The sequence below is a fragment of the Ursus maritimus genome, unplaced genomic scaffold (genome assembly GCF_017311325.1).
Source record: "Ursus maritimus isolate PB19 unplaced genomic scaffold, ASM1731132v1 scaffold_7, whole genome shotgun sequence".
In the NCBI taxonomy this organism is placed as follows: domain Eukaryota; kingdom Metazoa; phylum Chordata; class Mammalia; order Carnivora; family Ursidae; genus Ursus; species Ursus maritimus.
Window position 1 is genome coordinate 41956189 of NW_024426885.1, and position 26342 is coordinate 41982530.

The following is a 26342-nucleotide window of genomic DNA, read 5'->3' on the forward strand; positions in this document are numbered from 1 at the left end:
CCCCCATTTCGGTGATTTCTCTAAGACCAACCAGCTGGTAAATGACAAGTGGAATTTGAACTCCATCGGCCTGCTTCAAGAGCTCCTGCTCTTCTTGTGCCCCATGATGCTGTGGGTGTGTCTTCTGTCTTTTCCTCTTGACACAGACCTCCTGGGCCCCATCTGTGCTGTGCTCTAAGCCTATTTCCCAGGTAGAGGTGGGGAGTTTGAGGGCCTGGAGCAATGGTTGACTCCACTGGGGTGGAGCCCAGGAAGATGCTTTGCTTGGAGTCCCAGGACCTCGGAGGCTCTAATCCAGATTACTGCAGCTTCATATGCAAGTGTTTGATGGCTCTGGTGGGAACTTGAAGAGGCTGGTCTGTGTGGCTCCAGGGCAGGACCTGGCCAAGGGCTGGAGCCTCTAGAGAACTCCATATGAAGAAAGGCTATTTCCAGGTGGACTGGGGCACTATCCTGTTCCATCTTCCTAGAGCTGCCATATCTAATTACCACAAACTGGGTGGCTTAAAATAACAAATTTATTCTTCTCCCAGTGTTGGAGGCTAGAAGTCTGAAATCAAGGTTGCAGCAGGACCGTGCTCCCTCTGAAGGCTCGAGGGAAGAATCCTTCCTTGCCTCTCTTTTCCTAGCTTCTGGTGGCTTCCCACAGCCCTTGGCGTTCCATGGCTGGTACATGCATCCCTCTGGTCTCTACCTCCATGGTCACGAGACCTTCCCTTTCTGAGTTTCTGGGTGTGCTCTCCTCTTCTCATAAAGACCCCGGGCCATATAAGGATTCCAGTATGACCTCATCTTAACTAATTACATCTGCAAACACCCTGTTTCCAAAAATAGGTGACATTCTGAGGTTGCAGTAAACATGACTTTTTTTTGGGGGGGAACTATTGACCCACTACATATCCTATCTGGCTGGGTGCAGGCAGAAGCTTGTCCAGCCCAGGCCGAGGTGAGTTCGTGGCGCCAGCATTTCTTGCCCTCGAGACTCTCTCCAGCCCACAGGTCTGTCCCATCATCCTGTTAGGATGACCAGTGATGCTGTGAATGTCGGTGAGAGTTTCTTGGGGGCAGGGAGCAGAGTTGGTGGCTTCACCCTGGGCTTTGGAGGGGGGCAGGGACAAACTGTGGCTACTCTGCCGGCTTTCTGCGAAGTCCTCACCATCTTCGTCAGCTAAGTGTGATTGGGTTCTTATTGCTCATGTGGAAAGTCAGTCCCTGTCCTGCAGGTCAGCTGGGGGACCGATAGGCTGAGTAAGGCTGGACGGCAGAGGCACAAGCTTTGGATCAACAGACTTGTGTTCACTTCCTGGCTGTGTGTGACTTTACCTCCCCGGGCTGTGGAGTTGCTGAGGGTTTCTCCTTTACAGGGTCGGCTGAGGATGTCGCGGGATAAAGCATGGACACTACCCCCACAGTGCCTCACAGATGGGAGCTGCCTTTCCCTTCCAGCTCGTTTGTGATCTTAAGAAGGTGGGATGCACTTCCCTCCTCCTGTGTACTTTTCCATGTGCCCTCTGGGGCTTGGGCTAAAGTTGGAGGCTGGTGACACGTGAAAAATGAGTGGCCCTTTGCTGATGTCCCCTCTGTGCCTGGTCGGAGCTCAGCCCTGGGCCTCCGAAGGCAAACTGGACAGAGTCACTGCCCTTGGGGAGCCCCCCAGGCTAAGCAGGAGCAGGACATCTGCTCACAGCTCTGTGTCCAGGATAGTTATAGGTGCTATGGAGTGGAGTTTGTGTATGGTACAGGGGGGTTGCTGAGGAAGGTTCATGGAGCATGTTTTCGGATGCATCCTGAAGATGGAATTTTTCCAGGGAGGTGGGAGGGGTGTTTCAGGCATCCCAGGGAGAGCGCAGCAGAAGTGTGGCGCTCCCATGGAGCCTGGGCAGGCCAGACCTGATGGGCCCCTGGTCCTGACAGAGAATGGCCAGGGGGCGACATGACCCCTCAGCCCCAGCCCTTGGTTTTTGGATCTTAGGGATGAGCATGGGGTGAGGCTGACCACCCAGCCAAAGAGATTCCTGTGTCCAAGTAACACACAAAAATACTACTACGTGGGAATGGGACTAGTAGAACCAAACCCATAGCTCTGTGTTCATTTTCTACATTCCTTTCCAGCCCTTGGTCCGTAGGTGTATTTTTTTTTTTTAAGATTATTTATTTATTTATTTAACACAGAGAAAGAGACAGCCAGGGAGAGAGGGAACACAGCAGGGGGAGCGGGAGAGGAAGAAGCAGGCTCCCAGTGGAGGAGCCTGATGTGGGGCTCGATTCCAAGACCCTGGGATCACACCCTGAGCCGAAGGCAGACGCTTCACGACTGAGCCACCCAGGCGCCCCCACAGGCGTATTTTTAATCCTAACACAACTGCAGCATTGGTCACAGCTTTCTTTATTGTACTGTAAACATTTTTCACCGTAGCTACAGTTTTCATAATGATCATTTCAGGGGCTGCCTCCATAGCCCATTAAAGTGGATGCTCTTGAATTTATTTAAATGTGCCCCTTTGTGAGAGGCTTTGCTTGCCGAGGTTGTTTCCGGTTTCTGGATATTATGCATCGTGCCATGCTGAACGTGTTGAAGTCTCCTCTTCCTTCTGTTTTCTCAGAAAAAGTGAGCTTATTGGGTCAGAGAGTATGGCGATGTTCATGGTACTCGGAGTCGTGATGCTGCGTTGTTTTCAGGAAGGATCATTTCCCCATCAGCCGTGTGACAAGACCAGTTTTATTCTAACTCAACAAGCGTTTGGTGCTGCACTGAGAAACCGTTGTTGTTTCTTATTGCTATTTTAATAGACGTGAAATGACTTCCCATTTGATTACCAGCGACCTGGAGCCTTTCGCCTTCTCTGTGTTTACCTCGGTGATGTCCTTGCGCAGATTTCTGTCCAGCCCATTCATCTGCTGGCATCTCGAAGTTTTCATGCCGATGTGTGTGAACTCTTCCTGTTACGGTGCTATCAACACTCAGCCTGACACGTGGCCACAGATATTTTTCTGAGACTATTTTAATTTTAGTTATCTTGTTCCCTTTCCACAAAGCTTTTGTACTTTTATGATGTTGAATCTGTTACTTTTTGGGGCTACTTGCTTTTATCAGTGTGAAACTTGAAAAGTTATCACTCCCTCCAGAGAACAGATGAATTATTTTCTGCTAAGGTTTTCTTTCATTTGACTTCTCCATTTGACTCTTTAATCCCACCAGGGTTTATTTTTTGGCTTGAGAGGTAAAGTGCATTTCTGAATTAATTAACTTTCCTTAAAACTTTTCAGTTATCACAGCACAGTTTATTAACCAAGAAGTTCTTTCTCCATTGTTTGGTGATGCCCACTTTGTGATACATTATCTTATTATGTGCAGTTAGGTCTATTTCTGGATTTTTAAATTCAGATCCATATTTCTGTATTTGTGCCAGTTATATAGTACTTTAATTATTATTGCCTTATAATATATTTTTGTATCTTGTTTCCTCTCATTTTTTTTCCTTTACAGAATTTTATTTAATATTCTCATCTGTTTATTTTCAAAATGATTTTATAATAATTTTATTTAATTCCTTTAGGAAATCCTTTCAAGATTTTGATTGGGATTGAATTAAATTTATAAATTAACTTTTGGGACAATTGACATTTTTATAACAAAGTCATCCCAGCTGGGAGTGCTTATTTTCTGTATTTATTCAAATCAAATTCAGATTTATCTGTTATAACTCCCAGTAAAGTTGGCTAGTTTTCTTTAGTAGGTCATGCACGTGTCTTGTTAAGTTTATTTCTAAATAGTTATATTCTTTGTTGCTTCTGTGAATGGGATCTCCTTTTGCTTTTTTTTTTTTTTTAAGATTTTATTTATTTATTCGACAGAGATAGAGACAGCCAGCGAGAGAGGGAACACAAGCAGGGGGAGTGGGAGAAGAAGAAGCAGGCTCATAATGGAAGAGCCTGATGTGGGGCTCGATCCCATAACGCCGGGATCACGCCCTGAGCCGAAGGCAGACGCTTAACCGCTGTGCCACCCAGGCGCCCCTCCTTTTGCTTTATTTTATATTTATGTCTGTCTAGAATACAGTAGTAGAATAGTTCAGTTTAAAATATTATGCTTTTTATTTATTGTATAACCTAGATGGTAATAACAATTGCAGAATTAAAAAAAAAAAACACAAACCCAACACAAGGTAGTAACCCACAATCTCACCATTTTAACAGGCAAATGATTTTTAATTTTTTTGTGGCTCCTTCTAGAATTTATGTGCAGGGAGATGTGCACAGCTGTAACCGCAGTGGTGATCTGTTTTACATCCCGTGGCTTTTCTTGTATTTTATCAGAAGCACTTTCCCTCTTGCTGAAGAGTTTTGCTAATGATCCCATTTCATGGCGAACCATGGGGACTGAATGTGGGTTCTCAGCCGTCCTGGGGCGTGTGTGGGGCATGGGACACGGCTGTGGTGTGGAAGGCGCTGTGATTAATGTGTGGCTGGTGGAGGGGGCCCTGGAGAGGCCACCTGATTCCCAGTAAGGCATGCCAGGGTGAGGCTGACCCAGCTCCATGAGCTTCCCTGGAGACAGGAGGAGCCAGGAATCAGAAGCACAGTGTGCAGGAGAAATGGGGGAGGTGACTCTGGAATCCACCGATCAAAATTGCTCTCCATGGTCCGGATGAACAGGACACTTTCCAGATCTCCGTGGCTTTGGTGCTGGGTGAGCACAGGATATGTCTCATTGGTACATCTCCCTCCCTGATTGTTTCTTCTCTCAAACGTTTGGTGAATGCCTGTAGAATGTTGTTAGTGCAGGGGATATAGATGAACAAGACGAGCTCAGATGTGATGTCATCACTGGGCAAAGCCCCATCTTGCTACTCCTGGTGGAGAAAAGAGGCCATCCGTGCTGACCAGTCTCATGTACCAGCATCAGGGGACACCTGCGCATGCCAGCTGCATGTGTTTCTCTAGTACATTCGTTCTGCCATTGCCCTTGACTTTCCTTCTCTTCCCTTTGGAGACAAACACCTTTTCCCTCCTGTGTGCTGCCCAACCCCCACGAGCAGAAGACCTGCTTCCTATGTATTTCATTGAGAAAAAAGAAGCCCAAGGAACAGAACCATCCCATGCTCACCACCATATCATTCCCCCCCACCAGTCTGTGCTCTGGATGGTGCTCTCCGATGACCATGCCCACCCCCAGGAGCCCCTCCCCTTGCGCACCAGGTCCCTCTGGCTCACTCGAGGCCCTGCGCCAGCAGTTCTCCCTTCTCTCCTTCGTGGAGTGCACATCATTCCCATTAGCTCATCAGGAGGCTGGGCTGTCTTCTGCCTCAGCCCGTTTCCTGCTTGGCCCCGCTCCCTCTCCATTACTGCCCCATTGCCCACCCATTTACTGCCGATCTGTATGCTGAGCCTCCAGTGCCTTCCCCTCTACTCGCTCCTCAACCCCACAGTCAGGACATGCCCTCAGGATGCTGGCAGAACTGCTCCCAGAGATGTCCACCTCTCCCTGCCCAGTCCCATCACCTCAGTCCTCTTCTTCCCTGACCCATTGGCAGCATGTGGGACTCCCGACCTGCCCTGCCCCTTTCCACTGGTCTCACTCCTCCTCCCAGCTCTCCGACCACCTTTCTGGTGCTACTGTTGGGTCCTTCTCATCTCCCTGGCCGCTGCACATTGTGGTGTCCCACACCTCAGACCTTGAACATCTCTCTTCTCCAGTTACACTCCCTTCCCTGGTAGACTGGACTCTTCTCATACCTTTAAATTCCCTGTACACACCAGTGACTTATAAGTGTCCCACTCCAGTGGCCTCTGTCCTCAACTCCAGCCTCTTTTGCCACTTGAATGGTCCGGTTGTCCACTTGGGTGGCTAGTGGGCTTCTTCTTCGAGGCTCAGGTCGCCAGCCAAGCCCTTTCTTCAGCCCAAGCAGGATTCTGGATCCTCTCCATCTGCTCATTGTTCCCAGTGCTCAGGTCCAACCCTTTACAGGCCCCCTCACTCTCCTGTTTTTCTTGTGCCCTGGCCACCCATCCTTCCTGCTGGTACCACTTACCACCCCATAGCTGCGGCTCTCCTCTGAGCCACCACTGTCTCTGACCCGGATTATCAGAATGGCCTCCCAGCTTCTGCTTCACCCCTTCAGTCTGTGTGCAACACAGCAGCAGCCAGAGTGATGCTGGTACGAACAACTCGCATCTCCCCACTCCTCTGATCAAAACTGGTGGTTCCCCATCTCACAGGGCAAAAGCTAAGGTGGTGACAGTGGGGCCAGGCCCTGTGCAGCTCTGCCTCTCCGCCCCTACCCGGCTCCAGCAGGATCCCTTGCTCACTGCCTTCAGCCATACTGCTCCTTGCTGCCCTTGAGCCCCAGATGTGCCTCTCCTAGGGCCTCTGCCCCAGATGTGCTTCCCAGGGCTCCGAAGGCTCCTGCCTTGCCTGCTGAGCCTTTGCTCAAGTATCCCCTCAGGGAGGGTTCCCTACCCTCCTTTCAGTGCTCCTCTATCTGCGACCACTGGCTTACGAGATGCCCTTCTCTGATGTAGTTTTACCCACAACTGGGATCACCAACAAATCTGTAATCTACTTGGTCATTTTGCATTGTCTCGACTATAGTGCAAGTCTGAGACATCAGAGAGGTCTGTCCAGCGTGAGTCGGCTGCACCCAGCACAGCGCCTGGACCCGAGTGCGTGCTGCTGGTGTTTGTGGGATGAATGAGGGGTGAATGAATGCCTTCCACCCCACCTGTGTCCTTGCATTGCCCGTGTGTCCTGCCTTCTGTATGGCTGGTGATGACGCTTCTCCTAAGGGTAGCGTCTCCGTTCTGCCAGCCTGACGCGGATGCGGGTTTGGGAGAAGGTGGGGGACAGACAGTAAAGTATGCCCCACAAGGCGAAGACATGTTGAGACCAGAAAATGAAGCAGGCCACTCGATACAATTTACACAGTTTTATCCAGGGTCACTTATGGACAGGGGAGATCGGGCCGAGATGATCCGCGGCAGCGGTATAATTAGGTCTCCCCCAAATCCAGACCTTAGTCCACTTTTATAGAGTGAGGGGACACGCAGAAGGTCATTGCAGTGATGCCTGTGCCTCAGAGGGCTTGCCTGCACCTCAGTGACAGCTCACCGTGAATTACATCTTATGACACCACCTGTGTATCAGGAAGGGGAAAGACTGTGTTATCTCTGACAGATTCCTGGGAAGCCACAGCAAGCCTCCCCCTGTCCTGGCCTTGGCGGGCATTTTTCAGGTGTGTGTGTTAATCTCCAACGGGCCCAGAACATGTAGCCCCAAGAGAGGTCGTTGAGCAAACACGAGCAAGATGGAGGGCCAATGATGGCGTCGGTATTGCCAGCGTTTCTTCGGTGTTAATACTTGCTGTCCCCACTCCCATGGTGCCACACCCCTGAACCTGGGGCCCGGGGCTGCGAACAACAGCTTGCTTTGTGGAAAATACAGAAGGGTTTTGCTCGGAGCACTGGTTTGGGGTTTTTGTTTGAAATGTAATATACAGAATAATAACAATAAAAGAAATAAGTCTTTAACATGTAAATGGCTCTGTTTGGCAGAGCCAAGTAATCAAATCAAATGGCTCTTCTTTCATGCCCACCCCGATTCCCCAGGCATTTGCTGGCTCTGAAAAGTTCCTGTGGGGCTTTGTGAGAGAGCTCGTGGGGGCGGCTGTGGGGCCAGGGCAACGGGGTCTCAGGGGTGCCTGCCTGTTGGGGGGTCGGGCAGGACATGGGGGTGGGGACCACTCCTTCTCCCTGCCTGCTGGTGTGTGTGTGTGTGTGTGTGTGTGTGTGTGAGCCCCCAGGGGCCATGTGGCAGCCCTGAAGGGGGCCTGTGCCTGCATGTCTGTGCAAAAGGCTGGGTATCTAGGAGAACCTGGGCTTCACAGGACCTTCCCACGACTGCTTGACACCATTCTGGGCTGAGCACCGTGCCAGGAGCGGGAGCAGCTTCCGGGCCTGGGTCTGCAGCAGGGGCGACTCGTGGCGAGTGCCACTGGGGCACTTAGGACTGTGATTTTCTTAGAGCCCAGGCCCTGTGTGCTCCCTTTCACCAAGTCCATTTGTCTGTCGCCGTCTGCCTCTTACACACGCCCTTACTCACACATTCACACTCATGCCCACACTCACGTACATCCATACTCACTACACATTCACATACAGTGGCGCACACACACACACACACACACAAACACGCACACACACACACACACTCATACCCTCACACACACTCATAGAAACACCTTGTCCCCCAGGAGAGGCAGGAGGGAGCGGGGTGAAGGGATGGCCCTGGGCACAGATAGACTCCCTCTCAGCCCTGGGGCAGCAGGTTTCTGTTTCTCTTGAGGCCAGAGGAGGAGCCGGCCGACACTTACCCTGGAGCCCTCAACAGGAGCTTACCAGCAAATGCGGTGGGCTCTGCTTTCCCGAGAACAGAGCCGTTCTTCCTAGCATGTTGATGCTTCCCTGGGGCATGTGGCTGCCGGGAGACATGGGAATGCATTTTTCTTGCTACTCTATCATCCTGTGCATCTTGGCTGCCATCAGTCCTGACAGACCTTGACATGGAGCTTGCAGATGAGCAGACAAAGAGCTCCCTGCAGCTTGGGGCCCCGCAGCAAGGCTAGAGGGCAGAGTAGGTGGGGGGCGTGGTACCCCTGAGTGTGCTGGGGGTCAGCCTCCTTCCCTGGACAGGCCTGCAGCTCTGCTTCCCCTGTGCCTGCCAGGAGAGCGAGGGGTGTCTGTGGAAGGGAAGCCAGAGGCTCCTCTATGGTGTGTGGGCCCCACAGCCCCCCTCTGTGTTCTGGTTTCCAGGGTGGGCAGCCCAGGCCCCAGGTGGTGATGACAGTGAAGGAGAGGAGGAAGCTCTGGCCTGGATTTGGGTTCTTCTAGTTGCGGGGCCCTGGTGGGGTCATTGCCCTGGGTTTTCTCTGTTTGGCATGCTCACCTCCTGTCCCCCCCCCTTGCTCCCCAATCAGGGCCTGTGTGTTGGACTGCTGCCACTCGCCCTCACCTGAGGGACCTCGGTATGTGCCGTGTCTGTAGTTTGTGGGCTGAGGGTGTGGCGCTGGCATTTATTGAACTTTGCTCCAGATGTGGGGCTGAGCTGGATGCCATCTTTGTTCCCACGGAGCTCTGTCTGGAGGGGGGATGGACATGGAAACAGAAACTCAGTACTTTGTTGATCCCTGCAACCGTTGAGATGAGCACGGGTGCTGGGGTCACAAATGGCAGCCCAGAACAGTCCCTCACCCAGGAGGGAGTGTCAGGAGGGCTTCCTGGAGGTGGATGGCCTACACCAAGGCCCAAAAGGTGAGTAGGATTATTGTCCTGTGTCCCTGGGCTGAGGCAGAGCTGGTGCTGAGCAGGCTGCTGTGGGGTCAGCTGGTGCTGTCTGGGGAGGCCTGGACCTCAGCTCAGCCTGCCCCTTCCCTGGGGGTGACTCCTGCTTTCCCGCTCCCTTTCCTCTAGCTAGCCTCTGATGCTATCTCTGGGCCAAGCCTGGGGCCAGGCTAGGGGCTGTAGAGTGTGTGGGGCTGGGAGCAGGGGCTTGGGTTCTTGGCTTCCTCCATTCTGACCTCCTTGTGTGGGTTGTGGACCTGGAGACTCCTGTGCCTCGCTTCCCGCCCTCCCTGCACCTGTGCTGTTCACTGGGTTATCACTGAGCCTCATGTGCATGGCCCGGAGTGGCCACACTCCTGGTGGGCTCTGAGCTGCTGGGAGCAGGGGGCTGGGACTCCCATGATGTTTATGAGCTCACCTGGTCCTGTGAGACTCTTAGGGACTGGCCCCTTTGTTGCTCTTTGCTGTGCCTTTCTGGGTTGGGAACTGGACAGTCAGGATCTCATTGCCCTCCCTGGGGTGCTTTCTTTCCAGGGCTGCTCTCTCTGGCTTGGGCTTCAGGGATGTAGTGTAGTATGATGGTAAGTTTTCTCTCTATTGTCTATGAAGTGACGTATCCATGCCTCCCACAACTGCCCCTTGCCTTGGGCCATGATACTACTTCCTGTTTCCCTGACACACTGTGGTCTTTCATGCTTTGTCTTTGCTGTTCCCTTACCTGGAATATCCTTTAAGAGAGAACTTGGAGGGCCACTTGGGTGGCTCAGTCGTTTAAACACCCAGCTCTTGGTTTAGCTCAGGTCATGATCTTGGGGTCTTGAGATCCAGCCCCACATTGGGCTCTGTGTTCAGCCCGGAGTCTGCTTGTTCCTCTCCCTCTGCTCTTCCCCCTGCTCTCTCTCTCATCAATAAAGAAAATCTTAAAAAAAAAAGAGAGATACCTTGGCTGTTGCGGAGTACCCCACAGCTCTCAGACAGAGTGTGTGCTCCCTCTTCAGTGCTCCCAAGAACACTTCGCAGTTTCCTTTCATTGTATCAGGCATTCGGTTCAGGATAATTATGTATTTATCTGTCATGGGGTCCCCTTCCTTTTGGAGTCAGGGGAAGGTGCACTCATCAGGACTATCTTAGTTATAAGTGACAGAAATCCAAGTTAAACTGGTTTAAGTAAAAAAGGGAAGTTTTTGAAGCTTGAAGACTGGGTGGTTCAAGGATATGTCTAGCTTCAGGTTTGGCTGGATGCAGTCGTTAAATATTCTCCTTAAGACCCTTGCTTTCTCTTCCTTGCTCTTCCTTTGTGTCTTGCCTCTCCTCTCAACTGCCTTAACTCTTTAGGAATGCCCTCCCCACTTGGTGACAAAGATGATCACCGGATGCTCCAGCTTATCTGGTCTTTGGTGTCTCTAATCTCACCACAGGTGAGGGTTTCTGTTTTAAAGCTCCAGCAAAGGCTCTGGGAATATTGTATTGGCTAAGCGTGGATCACCATCCCATCTCTGAACCATTCAAGGAGGATAGGCACTCTGGTTGGGGTGGGCCACCGCTGAGTAGGGGAGTGGGACCAGCCCACCAGAAGCCTTGGACTAGGGATAGAGTCGTGTGGTCCTGCAGAAGACAGTGGGGCAATAGGGGACTGGGCAGAGGATGGCCCTGTGAGAACCATCAGAGCTCGGTTAGCAAGAAACTGAGGGGATCAGAGTTGTCTCTAGAGAGATTAAGCTAGCAACAGTCAGGAGACTGGGTTGGTTTGGCTGGGCCTGGGTCCGTGGAAGCAGGGTGGAGAGGCTGAGGTAGGAGAGCTTGATTTTGGTCTGTGCTGAATCACTAAAGGGCAACAAAGGGGCGTGAGGGGGATTGTAAATAATGGACGGTTCAGCCTGTGAATGTTCTCTTTATCAGGGATTCATATGTAAATGATGATAATGCTAGCAATGATCTCAGGAGACCTTGCTGTCTTGCTCATACAGCTGCGTGCCTCGTGCTTTGTGCTTCGGGAGGTCTGTTTCTCAAGGGCTGGGGCTTCTGTTCCTGGGTACTGACTGGTCTTTGTCAGACAGTTTGAGAGTAGAGGACGCTTTGGGCCTCATGGATTGTACTTCTCCGGTCAGCATGGTGGGGTCTGTTGGTCTCTCTGTCTGCTGACCTTGAGTGACACAGACTGATGAGTTCAGCTGGGAAGCTTGTAGTCCTAGTGACGGTGGGGCCTTGGGGCCCAGTGAGAGCAAAGGCGTGGGGCAGAGCATGTTTTCGTGCACATCTAAGCCGGGGCAGTCGTGAGGGGTGCCAGGGCTGTGTAGGGCTGGCTCCTGCCGCTGAGCGGGGAGGCGGGCTGAGCTGGGCATCCTGTCCTGGCGTCTACACTGCCTGTTGTTCACGAGGCTTCGAGAAGGGCCCTGGCGGAGTGACTTGGCAGTTTGTGTGCTGCCATCTCGGGGCTCAGGGTGGTCATGGTTGCAGTGGAGTTTGAGAGCGAACCTCAAGACCAAGGTGCCGTTGTGAGGAGGCTGTGACACACCCGAGATGCTTTTCTCCAGGTACCTGAAGGGCCAGTATGGCGCTCGGCAGGACTTCCGGGTCCTCATGGGGCTCTGCCTGGTTTCCAGTTTCTGAGGCCATTAGGAGCCCACTTCTAAAGGGGATGGTGAACATATACTGGGACAACACTGCCCCGTAAAAGCCTCCCTCGCGGGCATCTTACCCCTGTCTTGAGTGGAGTGTGGCTGGAGAGAAGCTCCTCCCTCAGATATGCAAATGACGCGCACTCTCCGAACGAAAGGCACCATTGTTATCCGTGTAAAGTCCTAGCTGGAGACAATGGGCTCTCTCAACCTCCTGGAGCACGTTCTTGGCAGGCTGTGCCTGGTCCTTTCAGCTGTGCGGAGACATTGAGGTCTCGGTGTTTGCTGCTGAGCGCAGCTCGGCCATGGCAGGGAGCTGCATCGGTGCTGTGATTCTGACCTGGGGTGGACGCAGCCCCGTGGCCAGAGAGTCCCGTGCTCCCTCTGCGGGCGCCGAGGACACGGGGCTCGCCCTGCCTGTGGCCTGGCATCGGGCAGAGCGTCTTCAGGCTGCCCGGAGCACAGCCTCGGGGGCCTTTTCCCCAGGAGGCAATGGTATGACTCAGCAACCAGCACCTTTGCTGGAGGCAGGGCACGGCCCGGAGGGCAGACAGGACGGCCCTGGTCCTGTGTGGGGCAGATGTCAGAATTGGACGATGTGACCCCGAAAGTTCGGGGCCCACCTCAGTGCGGTTCTGCGGGGGAATTTTCTGGAGTCTGTGCGCCTCCTCTCTGGATCTGGACTGCAGCCACCTTCTGCCTTGGGTGTCTGGGTAACCTCAGAAAATCCCAGGGCAACGGAGTTCTGAGCTAAATGCACATGGCTCAGAAGTGAGCTTGATCACGCCAGATATCACCCGAACCGGGAAACTGATGAAAGTGAAAGCTGGTGCTATTAATAATTATGCCCGACAACAAGGGCGGCTGGCCGTGCCGGGCAAACCAGGGGGGGCCGCCACCCGGCTGGGGCGGGCTGTGCAGAGGGGGGTGGCTGGCTCTGCCCTGTGATCTCTCTGATGGCCCAGCTGGTCGTGGCCAGAGGCCGGGGGGCCCTGAAGTGTTGCAGGTCTCCCTGAGCGTCGCGTCCTCAGGACGGACCTACTGTTGAGTCTACTCCCTTGTGGTCCTGGCACAGCCCATACAGCCCACTCGAAACCCTGAGCAGTTGTTCGTTTGCATTTTTCCTCTGTTGCAAAAAGCACTTGGTAATAAGACAGTAGCACTTGCTGCCTTTAATTGAGTGAGCAATTACTTGGGGCCAGCCACAGTGCTCTGTACCCGCCCTTAACGATCTCTCGCTCTGAGGTGGGTGCTGACTTGTCAGTTGGGGGTGAATTAGTGGATAACCTGACCCAGCTCTTGAGGAATAGCTGAGAGAATTTGGTGACCCTTTCTAGTTCCAGCTTCTGGTGCGGCATGTCTGCCTTCTGTCTGGCCTTCTTTCCTGGCCACCCGGCCTCCCGTACCCAGGCATACCGGTTCCTTCCCTGCCTCCAGGCCTGTGGCACGCATCCTTCTGGGTCCCAGCTTCTCATCCTTGAGGGTCCTGCTCTGTGGAGCCTTCCAGTCCCTGGGCAGAGTGGTAACTCAGTCCTGCTCCCTAAGCCCCCACTGCACCAGCAGGACGGATGTGTCATGTGTCCACTTACCCCACTGGCCTGAGGGTTTCCCGAGAGCAGGGAGCGTGGCCTCCAGGAGCCCTGCTTCACTCCGCCAACACATGTGGCCATGTCTGTGGCCCAGGGCCTGGGACTCTGTGGACGCCCAGGCAGTGGTGGGCCAATCCCAGGGAGGGGTCCCCAACAGCCTAATTTCTCCCCCTCTGGTTCTCTGCATGGACACTGACTGCTTTCCAGTAACAAGGAGAGCAGGCAACACCGATGGAGCATTTGTGGGGTGCCAGGCCCTGAGCAGAGAGCTCCATCGATTCCACCGTGTGGTGTAGTTACTGCTGTCACCCCCACCATACAGACAAGGAAGCGAGGTTAGAAGTCAGGTAGCTCTCGGTCATGTAGCGGATGCCTGGCGGGGCTGTGATTTCATCCTGTGTCTTTTGATCTGATTCCAGGATCTTAACCGTATGCTGAGCTACTGAGAAGCCTTCCCTCCCTGCCCTTTGTGCAGGGCATGCCTGCTGCAAACTCCCACTCGGCTGCCGTGGTCTCACTTGTGGGCCGAAGCCGGCACCTTGTGGAGCCTATGGTGGTTTCTTCAAACCTGGTAAAAAGGCAGGGGAGGGCAGGCTCTCTGGTCCAGGAGTCTCCCACGGTGACACTGTGGTGGTGACTGCCTCTGTCTGTCCCTGCCTGAGATATCTTTCCTAGGTCCTTGATGGGGGCCACGCTCCCGGAGTTACTGTTGGGTGGTGGTCCAGGCTCACTGCCAGCCCTGTCTCCTCCTCTGTAAAATGGTGCTGTTGAGCATCTGTCCTCAGGGTTGTGGGGAGGATTAAGATAGAGCCTGTATGTGTCCCTCTACACCTCTGTATACTGACGCCTAGCCCTCTAGCTGTGTCTAATGTACGCCTGTGTCTACGCTTACACATGTATCTGATCTGTGTCCATACCTACCCCTGCGTCTGTAGCTACCTGTCTCAGGGCAGTGCTGGCATGTGGTGACACTGCCCATGTGAGCAGACTTCATGATTTTTAGTAACAGAAGGCCAAGTGCAGGGGCACAGGGTTCGTGCTCTTTGAGGGCCTGGAAGCACGCTCACCCTCTGCTGCCCGCCCCACGCTGCCCTCTGTCTCCTTCCCAGCCTGCACTGCCCCCAGGTCTGACCTGGAGGGTTGTGTGGCACCCATATCCCTTCTCTTACGCACTCAGTAGGGGCCCTGGGCCTGGGCATTTGAACAGCAGGTTTGTGAGAAGCTGCTCCCTTTCCTTCTGTGTCTGAAGTCTCCCGGGCTGCATCCCCTTTGGGGATCATTAAAAATGTCACATTTGGTTTAGGCAAGCAAGCCGTTGTTAGGTTTTTCTGCGAGCATGGTTCATGGAGCAATCCTGCAGGCGGCACCCAGGAACTCCCCCGCCGGCAGTCCGGGACAGTGCGTGCAGCCCATGCGTCATCCTGATGGCCCAGGGCCCTGGCTTGGGGGACGCAGGGCCTCACCAGGGGCTGGGGGGTGGTGTTCGCAGGAGCACGCTGGACTCTTCCCTGGGCCTGGGAGGGGAAGAAGGAAAGGTCCCTGACCATCGGCAGGGCCAGGTTCTCTCCTGTCCTCACCACGGAGGGGGAACTGTCAGCACACGGGGCTGGGTGCGGGCATAGGCACGGCCTCCTTGCGCCCTCCAGCGACCCCATTGTTATTGTCCCTGTTGCGTAGGTGTGAGTGATAAGGCGGTCCCTGGCCATCCTGTGGGTGTGATGGAATCAGACCTGAGGGCCCACAGGTCTGCTCTGCTTCCCCTGTACCACCATGGCCAGCTGGCCCCGCTCTGCCACCTGACCTCACCACTCTGCTGCGATGCTGCCCTTTCCTCAGACTCTGACCTGAGATGTTGGTGTCTGACAGCAGACGGTGGCCGTGTCTGGCCTCCTCTATAGCATCTACTTTTTCTTGGGGAGCTCGCTTGGCTTTCCTGCCTGCCCCACCGGCCCCACTTGTCACCTACTGGACCGTGCTGCAGGATGGCCCGCAGGGCCCATATCATCACTCAGGCCTGCTCCATCCGAGTGGCTCTGGTGGGTGATGGTGCTTGGTGGCCTTCTTACTGCACTCCCCACTCCCCTGTCCCCACAGCGGGAGCTGGCAGAAGGGTTGGTTTATTCCAGCAGTGGGTAGGGCAGCCTCAGCTCCGCAGTGGTGGAAGTGGATGCTGTTATACCAGCTGGTGCTCTGGGTTTGTTTAAAGAGGAGCATTTGGTGTTTCTCTGGCTTGGAGACTGAGCCTCCCAATTTCTGTGTACTTCCATGGAGCAGAACCTGGTTAGAAGGTGGCCGAGCTGCTGGAGGGGTCTCCATCTGTAACTGAAATGTAGTGGTCATAAGAGAGGCATAGGCTGCGTGTGTGTGTGTGTGTGTGTGTGTGTGTGTGTGTGTGTGTGTGAGATATGGGCAAGCAATACAACTATAGCGTGTTCTAACCAAGTGCCCAAGCCCAGCTGTCTTTGTCTAACTAGGGGGTTCCATTAAAATTGGCTCAGCTCTGCTGAAGTCTTTCCATAGGCCCCGCAGTGGATTAGACTCTGTGGGTACCTGCCACCTGTGATGAGCTGAATGGAGTGAAAGCCTTGGGCTTGGCCTTGAGTCTTCCCCAGCTTTCTAAAGGTCTGAGTTCTCTCCCACCTTTGTAAACAGCATAACTGAAGTGACAGCATAGGGCTTCGCCCAGAGGTTTCCTAACCCAGCCTGGGGAGGGGTCTATAGGCAAGGCTTCCTGGTGGAAGTGGTGACAAAGCAGAGCCTTGGAGGAATGGCGGCAGGCACACAGGTTGGGGGAGGGCATTCCAGGCCAAGGAGGAGCACGGACAGGCCCAGAGATGCCCAGGATGGGGGGTGCTGGTGTCTTAGAGAAAGTGCAAGCAGTTCAGTATGGTGTGGGGGATGGAAGAGGTGAGGGTGGACTGGTAGGCAGGGGTCTGACCCTGAACATGAAGGATGCTTCATGCCACTGCAGCCAAATAGGTTGCTGCTGAGTGATTCTAGGCAGAAGAGTAATATGAACAGACTTAAATTTTAGGAGGATCCCTCTTGTTGAAGGTGGAGAGTGGGCTGGGGGCAGGGTTGGTTGGTTTGAACATCTGGGTGGGAGACGATGGCTCATATGAGGCCATGGCAGTGGGGAGAGGGGGGCTCAGAGGTCCTGGGAGGGGATCCTCCAGGGAGAGCTTGGGGACTGGTGAGATGAAGGGGAAGATGGAAGGGCCAAGATGCCTGGATTGGGATGTGTCTGGGGATAGGAAGTCAATACTCACAGCAGCTGTCTGGGGGGAGCCCTCTGTGCCCATGCTTGGGTTCCCCCTATCCTAAAGAGTATTGTTGCAGCTCATGGTGACTCCTTTATTGAGCATGAGCCTTCTCCAGGTACAGTCTCTTTTTTCCCTCCACTGGCAGGGATTTAAGAGCTTGCTGACAGATTCTGCTCTTTGAGCTGCTGTCTGCGATGGGCCATAGGCCCCCTGTGAGGATGGGTCCAGGCAGCACCTGGACCCCATGGAAGGGCTATGCCCGGAGGCTCTGACTCCCCTGATGGAGTGAAGAGAAGAAGGGCTCAAATAATGATAATGACGATGATGATGATGGTGATGATAAGAAGGAAAAGAAGAAGAAGAAGGAGATGAAGGGGGGGAGGAGGAGGAGGAGGGGGAGGAAGAGGAGGAAGGGAAGGAGATGAAGGAGAAAAGAAAGGCTCAGCTACTGCTTGTAGTTATCTCCATTTTACAGATAAGGCAGCTGAAGCCCAGGGAGGTCCAGTGACTTACCCAAGTCACCCAGGAAAAGAGGGGGACACCTGGGCTTCTGCCTCTACCTTTAGAGGCGAGGCTGACAGCATGAGGGCACTGCTTGAACAAATGCTGTGTTCTAGGGTCTCTGTGGGGTTCTTGAAGTGCGCCTTTCCATTCAGTTTTCCTAGCAACCATGCAAGGTGAGGATTGTTTTCTTTCTTTTTTTAAAAAAGATTTATTTATTTATTTAAGAGGGGGGAGGGGCGGAGGGAGAGGAGGGAGAGAACACTCAAGCAGACAAATGCAAAAGGCCTGACGTGGGGCTTTATTGCAGGACCCTGAGATCATGTCTTGAGCCAGAATCAAGAGTCAGATGCTCAGCCAAACAACTGAGCCACCAAGGATTGTTTTTCTTGATTTGTCTGTGCATACACCAAGATTTTAAATTGTAGAGTCACTCTGCAAGGTCTTACTCTGTAGGGTTGGGATGCAGACCTAGGTGACTGAAACTAGGGTCTTTCTGTGCCACTAGGCTATCCTGCTTTTCACTTAGGGGTCCAGGGTAGAGTGGTGTTTAAGCAAACCTTGCAGATAAGGGCAGGTGCCCTCCCTGTGCACCTATAGGCTGGCGCAGCTTCCCAACCTGGCTGCCCAGGAGAATCACCATGGGACCCTTTAAGATGTGGTCATACCTGGGCCCAAGCTCTGGTCAATTGCAATTCCACTTCTGGAGGTGGGACATGGGCAATTATATTTTTAAAACTGCCCCAGCTGGTTCTCATGCCCAGTTAAGGTGTAGGACTACTGGTCTCAGGCCTCAGACAGGTAGGATATGGGCAGCAAGGAGCCCAGAGTCCCTGCTGCTTCCTCCCTCTAGCTGCTGGACGTGACTCTCTTGAGTCTGGAAAATCTCATTAAGGACAAAGTCACTTTTCGTGATAGTTCTTTGTGCTGAATTTTCAGATGAACTCTGAAAAGGCCTGCATGAAGCCAAACCACCTGGCTGGTGAGCAGGAGAGGAGAATAGATGAAGAAACATGAAATGCCACAATTTCCCTCCAGTCTAGCACAGCCGTGGTGAGAAGTTCTCCCTGAACAGCCTGCCCTCCTTGCTGCACCTCATAGCCCCTTAGCAGCTCCTGGCTATGGTGTGTGCAGCTCCTCTGTGTACCTCAACTTCTGCAATCCCACAGTTCATTGCTAGGAACAAGATGAGTGTCAGATCCCCTCCCGTCACCTTTTCCTGTCTGTCTTTATTCAAGTGTTTCATTTTCTTCCTCCCAGAAGAAGCTACCTTCCTTCTTTCCTTCCAGCACTTCTGATGGTTTCTTCTGTCTTGCCAGGCCCTGTAGGAGGTGGTTTAGGGGTTATAGACAATGAGCCAGATATAGTCTCTGCCTCTGTCTATGGAATTTTCAATACAGGGATCAGACAAGAAACCTGTCCCAAGGGGAAAATGCTCTTGGCCTCAGTTGAGGAACAGAGTACCCTTGGAGCTCAGAGGAAGCATGATTCCCTTGACTGGTAGAGTCAGGAAAGGCTTCTTGGAGGAAGAGGCATTTTCAGCAGGTCTCTGAGTCCTGGGGAGAACCTGGATGTGAGCAGAAGGAAGAGTAATTGAGGTTGGGGTCCGGACCATCCAAGGGGGGAGGTGAGAGAAAATACTTGGAAATTTTATGCACTGACAAGGGACACTGGGGGACGTATGGGGAATAGTGAATCAATTTAGCTGGTGGAAGGGTCAGCGAAAGGGAGAATAATGTTGGAAAGGTAGGTAGGGGCCAGATTACAGCCTTAAAAGCTGTGATTGTGTGGACTTGGTTTCATACCGGGCAGGGGGGCATATATGATAACTTTTGTAAAATAAAGACAGGAGACATGGGACACAGAGAGAGCCACCAGCCCATTACAATGCAGGTTACCTGTGATTGAGACAGGAGGGCTTTGCTCCCCTGGTTTTCATATGGATTCTTACCATAAAGACTGATCCCCACGTAAACTGTTAAAAGTCTCGCATTGCAGTCAGTAACATTGATGTTCTGAGTTTGCTGGCCATACTGAGGAGTTGTTGAGTTTGGCCTTGACCCTGCTCTGAAATGGAAGAGCAAGGAATCATTGAAGGAGCAGTAAGTAGAGGAGGGAAAATGAGGAAGAAGTGAAGAAGGAGGTTGTCATGGTAGAACTTTCGTCAGATTTTTTTTCTAAATCATGTTTTTGAGGCGAATAGTGAATCATATTATATTTCTAAAAATTTCAACTTGTGATGGCTCATTGCTGGTATGTTGATATAGTTTGTATTTTGTTTATTTATCTTGTATCTAGCAATGTTACTAAACTCACTTAGTTTTAGTAGTGTGTGTGTGTGTGTGTGCGTGCATTCCATCCAGTTTTCTACATAAATGATCACATCGTCTGTGAATAAAAGACAGTTTTACTTTTCTCCAAACCGTATGTCTTTTATTTCATTTTCTTGCTTTATTGCAATGACTTGAACTTCCAGTAAAATGTTAAATAAAAGTGATGAGAGGGAACATCCCTGTCTTTTTCCTGATCCTAGTAGAAAATCATTCAGTTTTTTACTATTAAGTATGATGTTAGCTATAGGTTTTTTGTAGATGTCCTTTATCAGGTCGAGTTTTCTTCTCTGTCTAGTTTTCTGAGAGTTTTTATTAGGATGACTGTTTGAATATATATATACAAACAAATGTAATATATTAGTTTATTAATATGGTAAATTACATCAGTTGGTTTTTAAATATTAAATTACTTTTGCATTCCTGGGCTTAAATCCCACTTAATCATGATTTATTGTCATTTTTATATATTGATTTACTGAATTAAAAAATTCTGTATTCATGAGGGATATTGATATAGTTCATTCTTTTTTCTTGTAATGTCTTTGGGGTTGTCAGGGCAATTTGTTATCAGGGTAATTTTGGCTTAGTAGAATGGATTGGGGAATATTCACTCCTTTATTTTTTTATTTTATTTTTTTAAAAGATTTTATTTATTTATTTGACAGAGACAGCCAGCGAGAGAGGGAACACAAGCAGGGGGAGTGGGAGAGGAAGAAGCAGGCTCCCAGCGGAAGAGCCCGATGTGGGGCTCGATCCCAGAACACTGGGATCACGCCCTGAGCCGAAGGCAGACGCTTAACAACTGCGCCACCCAGGCACCCCTATTCACTCCTTTAAAATTTTCTGTAAGAGTCTATGTAGAATTGGTATAATTTCTTTCTTAAATGTTTGATAGAATTCACCAGTGAAGCCATTGGGATCTAGAGTTTTCTTTGTTGTAAGTTTTTAAACTATAAATTCCATTTGTTCAATGCACATTAAGGATGTTTAGGTTATCTATTTCTTCTTGAGTGAGCTTTAGTAGTTTATGTATTTCAAATTGGTCCATTTCATCTATGTTGCTGAATTTATTGCTGTTCATAATATGCCCTTATTATCCATTTAATATCTGTGGAATCTGTAGTTATGTCACTTCTCTCATTCTCAAAATTGGTAATTTGTATCTTCTGGTTTTATCCTGATCAGTATGGCTAGAAGTTTGTCCATAGTATTGATCTAAAAAAGTTAGGTTTTGATTTCATTGATTCCCCTATTGGTTTTCTGTTTTGTGTTTTATTAATTTTTGATCTAAACTTTATTTCCTTTTTTTTTTTTAACATACTTTGGATTTAATTTGCTCTTTTTTTAAGTTTTTTTTTTTTTTAAGAGCAGTCTTAGTTTTTTTTTTTTTTTTAAAGATTTTATTATTTACTTGACAGAGAGAGAGAGAGAGAGAGAGAGAACAAGCAAGGGGAGTGGCAGGCAGAAGGAAAGGGAGAAGCAGGCCCCCACCATGGAATAGGGAGTCTGATGTGGGGCTCCATCCCAGCATCCCAGTATTATGACCTGAGCTGAAGGCAGATGCTTAACCCAGTGAGCCACCCAGGCGCCCCAAGAGCAGTCTTGGGTTTACAACAAAATTCAGATGGAGGTACAGAGAATTCCCATATACCTCTGCCACATGCGTAGCCTCCTCTTTTGCCAACATTACTTACCAGGATGCCAGAATAATTATTTTTTTAACTGAGGATGAACCTACACTGACATGTTGTAACTATCCAAAGTCTGTAGTTTAACTTAGGATTCACTCGTGGTAGGTTGTACGTTCTGTGGGTTTGGACAAATGTATAATGACATACACAATCATTATGATGTTATATCAGTCATTATAGTATACAGAGTATTTTCACTGCCCTAAAAATCCTCTGTGTTCTTCCTACTCATCTCTTCCTCCCCGCCTCTGGCAAACACTAATCTTTTTACTGTCTCTATAGTTTTGCCTTTTTCAAAATGTCATGTAGTTGGAATTGTACGGTACGTAGCCTTTTCAGACTGGCTTCTTTCACTTAGTACAAGCAGATTTTATTGTGTTTTGCTTTATTGAGCTTCACAGATAATGCTTTTTTTTTTTTTAAAACACAAATTGAAGGTTTATGGCAACTCAATGTTGAGCAAGTCCATTGGTGTTATTTTCCCAATAGCATTTGCTCATATTGTGTCTCTGTATCACATTTTGGTAATTATTGCAATATTTCAAACTTTTTCTTTTATTTTCTTTTCTTTATTTTTTTTTAAAGATTTTATTTATTTATTTGACAGAGATAGAGACAGCCAGCGAGAGAGGGAACACAAGCAGGGGGAGTGGGAGAGGAAGAGCAGGCTCCCAGTGGTGGAGCCTGATGTGGGGCTCGATTCCATAATGCCGGGATCACGCCCTGAGCCGAAGGCAGGCGCTTAACCGCTGTGCCACCCAGGCGCCCCTCAGACTTTTTCATTATTATTATATCTGAATTGCTGCAGTCTCATGATAAAACTAACAGAGGAGGATTTGCTTCTTGTGGTTGAGCAAGGAAAGTGGCTTATAGAGATGGAATCTACTCCTGGTGAAGATGCTGTGAAGATTATTGAAATGACAACAAAGGATTCAGAATATTCTAGAAACATGGTTGATAAAGCAGTGGCAGTGTTTGAGGAGATTGACTCCAATTTTGAAAGAAGTTGTACTGTGGGCAAAATGTTGGCAAACAACATCCCATGTACAGAAAAGTTGTGTGTAAAAGGAAGAATCAATTGATGTGGCAAATTTCACCATTATCTTACGAAATTGCCACAGCCACTCAGTCTTCAGCGACCACCACCCTAATCAGTCAGCAGCCATCTGCAGTGAGACAAGACTCTCCACCAGCAAAAAGATGATGACTTGCTGAAAGCTCAGATGATGTTTAACATTTTTTTAGCAATAAATTAAGGTATGTACATTGTGTTTTTTAGACATAATGCTTTGGTATGCTTAATAAACTACAGTATTGTGTAAACGTAACTTTTATGTGCACTGGGAAACCAAAAAGTTCATATGATTTGCTTTAGAGTGTTGTTCGCTTTTTGTGGTGGCCTGGCCACCAACCCGTAATAATCTTAGGTATGCCTGTAAAATGTGTTTAAGGTTCCTTCATATCTTTTCATGCCTTGATAGCTCATTTATTTGTAGCACTAAATACTATTCCATTGTCTGGATGTACCACAGTTGATTTATCCATTCACCCACTGAAGGACATCTTGGTTGCTTCTAAGTTTTGGAAATTATGAATTAAGCTTCTATAAACATCCTTGTTCAGGTTTTTGTATGGATATGTTTTTAACTTCTTTGAATAAATGCCACAGAGTGTGATTGCAGGACGGTATGGTAAGAGTATGTTTAGTTTTGTAAGAAACCTCCAGTCTTCCAGAGTGGCGGTACCATGTTGCATTCCCACGGGCATTATATGAGAATTCCTGTTGTTCTTCATCCTTGTCAGCATTTGCCGTTGTCAGTGTTTCAGATTTTGGCCATTCTAATAGGTATGTAGTAGTATTTCATTGTTATTTTAATTTGCATTTCTCTAATGATATATAATATGGAGTATCTTTTCATATGCCTATTTGCCACCTGTATATCTGCTTAAGTGAAGTTTCTATTTGGCCCATTTTTGAAATGGGGTTGTTTGTTTTCTTATTATTGAGTTTTAAGGGTTCTTTGTATACTTTAGATAACAGTCCTTTTCACATGTGTCTCTTGCAAGTATTTTCTCATGGTTTGTAACTTTTCCTCTAACTCTCTTGATATTATCTTCCACAGAACAGAAGATTTTAATTTGGATGGAATCCAGCTTATCAGTTATTTCTTTCATGGATCATATTTTTAGTGTTGTATCTAAAAAGGCATCACTATACCCAAGGTTGTCTAGATTTTTTCCTATTTTATCTTCTAGAAGTTTTAGAGTTTTGTGTTTTTCATTTAAGGCTATGATACATTTTGAGTTAATTTTTGTGAAGGGTATAAAGTCTGTGTCTAGATTCATTTTTTTGCATGTGGATTTCCAGTTGTCGAAGAGACTGTCTTTGCTCTACTGTATAGCCTTTGCTTCTTTGTCAAAGATCAGTTGACTATATTTATGTGGGACTACTTCTGGATTCTCTGTTCTGTTGATCTATTTGTCTGTTCTTTTGCCAGTACTGCCCTGTCTTGATTACTGTAGTTTTATAGTAAGTCTTGAAGTCATGTAGTGTTAGTTCTCCAGCTTTGTTCTTTTCTTTCAATATTGTGTTGGCTATTCAGCAGCTTTTGCTTCTGCATGTAAACTTTAGAAACAGTTTGTCAATACCCATAAAATAGCTTGCTGGGATTTTTATTAGGATTGCATTGAATCTTATAGAGCAATTTGGGAAGAACAGATATCTTGACAATATTGAACTTCCCTATCCATGAACATGGAAATTCTCTCTCTATATTTAGTTCTTTGATTTTGTTCATCAGAAATTTATAGTTTTCCTCATATAGATCTTATATGTATTTTGTTAGGTTTGTACCTAAGCATTTCTTTGGGTGCTAATATGAATGGTATTAAGTTTTTGATTTCAAATTCTAATGTTCATTGTTGGTATATGGGAAAGCAATTGACTTTTGTATATTAACCTTGTATCTGGCAACCTGTCATCATTTATTAGTTCCAGGAGTTTTCTTGTCAGTTCTTTTGGATTTTCTACATAGGTGATTATGTCATCTGTGAATAAAGAGTTTTTATCTTCCTTCCCAGTCTGTATACTTTTTATATCCTTTTCTTGCATTTTGGCATTTTAGTAAGGGCTTCCACTACGATGTTGAAAAGGATTGATGAGAGGAGACATCCTTGCTGATCCATCCTGATAGTAGTGGGAAAGCTTTGAGTTTGATGTTAGCTGTAGGTTTTTTGGAGACAGTCTTTATCAAGTTGAGGAAGTTCCCTTCTAAGGTTGCTGAGAATTTTTTTTATTACAAATGGGTGTTGAATATTGTGAAATGCTTTTTCTGCAATTGATATGATCATGTGATTTTCTTTTTTAGTCTGTTGATATGATGGATTGTGCTAATTGATTTTTTGAATGTCAAACCAGCCTTCCAAATCTTGGATATGTCCTAGTTCATCATGGGGTATGATTCTCTTTATATGTTGTTGGATTTGATGTGCTAATTTGTTGGGGATTTTTGCGTCTATGTTCAGGAGACATATTGGTCTGTAGTTTTCTTTTTTCATAAGGTCTTTGTCTGGTTTTGATATCAGGGCAATGTTGGCCTCATAGAATGAGTTAGGAAGTTTTCCCTCTGCTGCCATCTTCTGAAAGAGATTGTTGAGAAATGGTATAATTTTTTCTTTTATGTTTGGTAGAATTCACCAGTGAACCCACCTGGGCCTGGTACTTTCTGTTTTGGAAGGTTATTAGTTATTGACTCAGTTTCTTTAATAGATATAGACCTAGTCAGATCATCTGTTTCTTCCTGTGTGGGGTTTGTCTTTCAAGGAATTGGTCCATTTCATCAGGGTTATCAATTTGTGGGCACAGACTTGTTCGTAGTGTTCCTTTATTATCCTTTTAATTTCCATAGGATCTATAGTGATATCCACTCTTTCATTTCTGGTATTAATAATTTGTGTCTTATCCCTTTTTTTCTAAATCTGCCTAGGTAGAGGCTGATAGATTTTATTTTGTTTCTTCTTTTCAAATAACTAGCTTTGGTTTTATTGGTTTTCTCTATTGATTTCCTGTTTTCAGTTTCATTGATTTCTGCTCTAATTCTTATTAATTATGTTCTTCTGCTTGGTTTAGAATAAATATGCCCTCCTTTTAGTTCCCTAAAGTGAAGCTTAGATTATTGATTTTAGGTCTTTCTTCTTTTTTAATTTATGCATTGAATGCTATAAATTTTCCTCTAAGCACTGTTTTCCCTGCATCCCACAAATTTTGATAAATTGTGCTTTCATTTTTATTTAGTTCAAAATATTGTAAATATTCTTTGACTCATGTGTTGTTTAAAGTGTGTTGTTTAATCTACAAGCACTTGGGATTTTCCAGCTGTCTTTTATTGGTTAAGTTTAATTCCATTATGGTCTCAGAGCAGACATTGTATGATTTCTATCCTTTTAAATTTGTTGAAGTGTGTTCTGTGGCTGAAAATGTGGTCTCTCTTGAACATTCTCTGTGAGCTTGAGAAAAATGTGTGTTCTGCTATTGTTGGATGAAGTAGTCTCTAGATGTCAATTAAATCCAGTTGATTGATGGTGTTGCTGAGTCCAACTATATCGTTATTGATTTTCTGCCTGCTAGATCTGTCCATTTCTGAGTGAGGCGTGTTGAAGTCTCCTGCTATGATAGTGGATTCATCTACTTGTCCATGCAGTTCTATCAGTTTTTGTTTCATGTAGTTTGATGTTCTGCCGTTAGGTGCATACACATTAAAAACTGTTATGCCTTCTTGGAGAATTAACCTCTTTAACATTATGAAACACCTTTTTTTATCCCTGATATTTTTCCTTAGTTTCACTTCTGCTGTGTCTGAAATTAATATAGTTACTCCTGCTTTCTCTTGATTAGTATTAGCACAGTATATTTTTCTCTGTCTGTTTTCTTTTGATCTGTGCATGTCTTTATATTTCAAGTGGACTTCTTATAGACAGCATATAGTTGGGTCATGTTTTTTGATCCATTCTG

The 26342-nt window shown here is 48.3% G+C and overlaps 1 protein-coding gene across 1 annotated transcript in view; it reads left to right on the forward strand.

Annotated features, from left to right (window-relative positions):
• GRID1 (glutamate ionotropic receptor delta type subunit 1) overlaps positions 1-26342 on the forward strand; it is a 687404-nt gene that overhangs the window by 66695 nt on the left and 594367 nt on the right. The window lies entirely within an intron of this gene.